Here is a 3,925-nt window from a genome sequence, read left to right as displayed (position 1 = left end):
GGCTGAAGGCTCATAAAAATGTTTAGTAAATGTTACCAGTAATTCAGGTCCGAGCAGGTGTGAGAGCAGCACACACCACCAGGGCGACTGGAAGACGATCCGAGGGGCCCAGTGGGCTCCGGAGAAAGCCGTTTCTCTACTCCGCCAGGGAGGGGCACGGACCGGCAGCTCAGACTCCGACGTTGTGATCCTGCGGCCACATCACGTTTTCCCGAGATTCAGAGCCTGGGCTGAAACTGGGTTACTACTTCCATGGGAAGTCAGCAGCTACAATGTAGCCGTTTTATCCGAAACATGTTCACGCTGGAGCAGGCTTAAATCTGTTCTGACGCGGCAAGATGTCCAGGGATTTTTTTTTTTTTTTTAAGTTTATTTATTTTGAGAGAGAGAGAGAGCACAGAAAAGGGGCAGTGAGAGAGAGGAGAGAGAGAATCCCAAGCAGGCTCTGGACCAGCAGCTCTGAGCTCCACACAGGCTTGAACCCACAAACCCTGAGATCATGACTTGAGCTGAATTAAGAGTCAGATGGGTGCTNCTTGATTTTGGGTGAGGTCATGATCTCACGGTTTGTGGGTTCGAGCCCCATGTCAGGGTCTGTGCTGGCAGTGCCGAGCCTGCTTGGGATTTACTCTCTCTTTCTGTCCGCCCCCCCGCCCCCCTGGCGCACACACACACACACACACACACACACACATTCTCTCTCTCAAAATAAATAAATAAACCTTAAAAAGTGCCACAGATCTGGGGGTCCCTGGCTGGCTGGCTGAGTTGAAAAAGCAAGTGACTTCTTGATCTTGGGGTCATGAGTTCCAGGCCCACTTGGGTGTGGAGATTACTTAAATAAATAAAACCTTAAAAAACACACATAAAGTCAAATTAAAAAGCTAACATAAGCACATGTAAAAACTAGAGAAATCTGAGTAAGATCTGTAGTCTCCTTAAGTGTATTAGGCCAACATCAGTTCCTTGGTTTTGATAAATGTTCTGTAGTTATGTGGGAAGGGAGGGGACGGGAGCTTTTTGTGCTATTTTTAGCTTCTGGGCATCTACAATTACTTCAAAATAAAAAATTGAAGAGGGTGTCTCTTAGTTTGTAAATGAAAAAAATAAATACAAAGTACAGCGATTCATAAAAAGATGCCCATGACCTTCTGTTGAACTTGAAAGATGCAGACGGGCATGCAGAATGTGTATGCACTAAGGCTGCCAGGATGCTAATAGTGATTCTCTTTAGATGGAAGCTTTTCATTTTGTGGGGTACTTCTTGGTACTTATTATTATTATTGTTTAAAAAAATGTTTAATGTTTATTTATTCTTGAGAGATAGAGAGAGACGGAGCATGAGCAGAGGAGGGGCAGCGAGAGGGAAACAGAATCCAAAGCAGGCTCCAGGCCCTGAGCTGTCAGCACAGAGCCCGAACAGCACAGAGGGCTCGAACTCATGAACTGTGAGATCATGACCTGAGCCAAAGTCACTGACTTTGAAGTCACTGACTGAGCCACCCAGGTGACCCCTTGGTACTTAATTTTTTTAAAATGTGGCTATATGCTACTTGTAACAGTACTTGCTGCTTCATTCTTTCTACTTTCTTAAGGTTTATTTTTTCCTCCAAACTTATACAAACACTTACATGTACATACATATACGTGTGTGTTTCTGTACCGAATTTTTGCCCTAAGCAAGTTCTCCACTCACCACTTACTCTTTCAGGTAAATCATCACTAAGTCCTTTTATTCATAAACATGGAAATAAAGACTATTATCTCATAGTTTGGAACTGGCCATAAGCACTCTCAGGGAAATCCTGGCCTCGTATACCATGTCTGATCTCTAAGGAGGGCAATAAAATATGCTTTGGACCACTACATCCTTTATCTTATTTGTTCCTCAAAACAGCCTGATCGTGTGGATATTTTTCATCACCTTTCAGCAGGCAAGGAAACTGACAGGTCAATAGAGGTCACACAGCTAGTATTCTGGGGAGCTGGGATTTGAACCCAGAGAGTGAGCGTGGGTATCTGTGCTCTCAAACACTCCTTTATAGCGTCTCAGGATGAAAACTTAAGACATCGACATCATGATCATCATCATCAGGGATATGACTTATAAATAATGGAAATACTACTGCTTTTCAATCGATAGCCAGTAACATAACTGATAAATGACAAAGGACGCAGCATTGCATACAGAGAACGTGGTGAGTAACTTAGCACTTTCTATTGTTATCAGATGATGATTCTATAGGAAAAGCAGCCCGATCAAGAGAATAACTGTGCCCCGCGTCAGGCTCTGCAGAGCCTGGAGCCTGTTTCGGATTCTGTGTCTCCNGCTCCCCGTTTCCCCTTCTCCCTCAAAAATAAAATTTTAAAAATTAAAAAAAAAAAAAAAAAAGAAACCAGAAGTTGGATGATGGAAGGAAGGTTCCAGGAGCCAAGGGATGCTGATGCCCTCTGGAAGCTAGAGTAAGACAAAGGAAAAAGGATTTTCATTTAAAAGTTTTTAAAACATGTTTTATTTATTTCTGAGAGAGCGAGCGAGCGAGCGTGAGCGGGGGAGGGTCAGAGAGAGAGGGAGACACAGAATCTGAAGTAGGCTCCAGGCTCTGAACTGGCTGTCAGCACAGAGCCCGATGCAGGGCTCGAACCCACGAACCATGAGATCATGACCTGAGCCAAAGTCGGACGCCAACCGACTGAGCCCCCCAGGCGCCCCAGGAAAAGGATTTTTTATTAGAGATCCCGAAAGGAACCAAACCTGTGCACACCTTGTCTTGAGCCCAGTGAGACTCATTTTGAACTTCCGGTCTCTAGACCTGTGAGAAAGTAAACTTGTGTTGTTTCAAACCACTGAGCTTGGGCTAAGGTCTTAAAGCAGCAACAGGAAACTGATAGAGGGACTCCTTGGGGACTGAGGAGAACGGAAAACCTAGTGCTACTACTTTTAAAGGGTCCCTTCTTTAAGTGTTGGTAGATGAGGGGAAAGGTAAGCACTCTTTGTAAATTAACCTTTTTGGTGCCTTTTCAGGCTTCTTTAAATGTGTCTCCTTGCACTGGCTGGACTAGGAAAAGTCTGGTTTTACTTGCATTATGCAGTTGTTAATGATTCGTCGGCCATGATAACCCAAGAGCTGAATCCACTTCTCAGAATGGAAAGCCACAGCCTAGGCAAATCCAGGCTTCTCTAAAGAACCAGATCTGAGGCTGGGTTCATATCGTGAAATTTTGCCTTCCCTGTTCTTTTAATGACACAATCCAATTTATAAAGTCTAAAACAATGCAAAGACAAAAATCAGGATTTTTTTTTGAGTTAGGACAAGGCAAACATAAATATAAACAGAGAGTCCTTTTTTTTAAAAAAAATACTGTAATTACACAAATAATACATACTCTTGTAGACAACATTTAAAATACAGATAAAATGGGGGGGGAACCCTAATTGTTAGACTATGAAGCAGATACCTACTGTTGGCTTAAATTGTCAGTATGTTTTCTATGCCTGAGTATACTTACCTATTTTTTTTTATTTTTAAAAAATATTTATTCTTGAGAGAAAGAGAGCTGTTAGCGCAGAGCCAGACGTGGGGCTCCCACTCACAAACTGTGAGATCACGACCTGAGGCGAAGTCTGACTCTTCACCGACTGAGCCACCCAGGGGCCCCTATACTTATCTATTTTTGCAAAAAGGTGATCATACTTCACGTACTATGTTGTCGATGCTTTGTGCACTAAACGATCAAAAACACCTTTCCATGCCAATAAATAAATTTCCCTAAAAGCACCCCCCACGGTGGTTTCCAAAGAATGTTACCAGGTACTGAAAGGGGCTCTGGGGTGGGAGTATGCTGAAAGGAAGATAGAGACTTTGCTGCGAGACTTCTCAGATGCTTTGATACAACAGACACAATGCACGGAACTAACATGCTA

This window comes from Crocuta crocuta, unplaced genomic scaffold (assembly GCF_008692635.1).
Source record: "Crocuta crocuta isolate KB4526 unplaced genomic scaffold, BGI_CrCroc_1.0 scaffold27, whole genome shotgun sequence".
In the NCBI taxonomy this organism is placed as follows: Eukaryota; Metazoa; Chordata; class Mammalia; order Carnivora; family Hyaenidae; genus Crocuta; species Crocuta crocuta.
The sequence above is the reverse complement of the archived record's forward strand: the minus strand, read 5'-3'. Positions refer to the sequence as shown.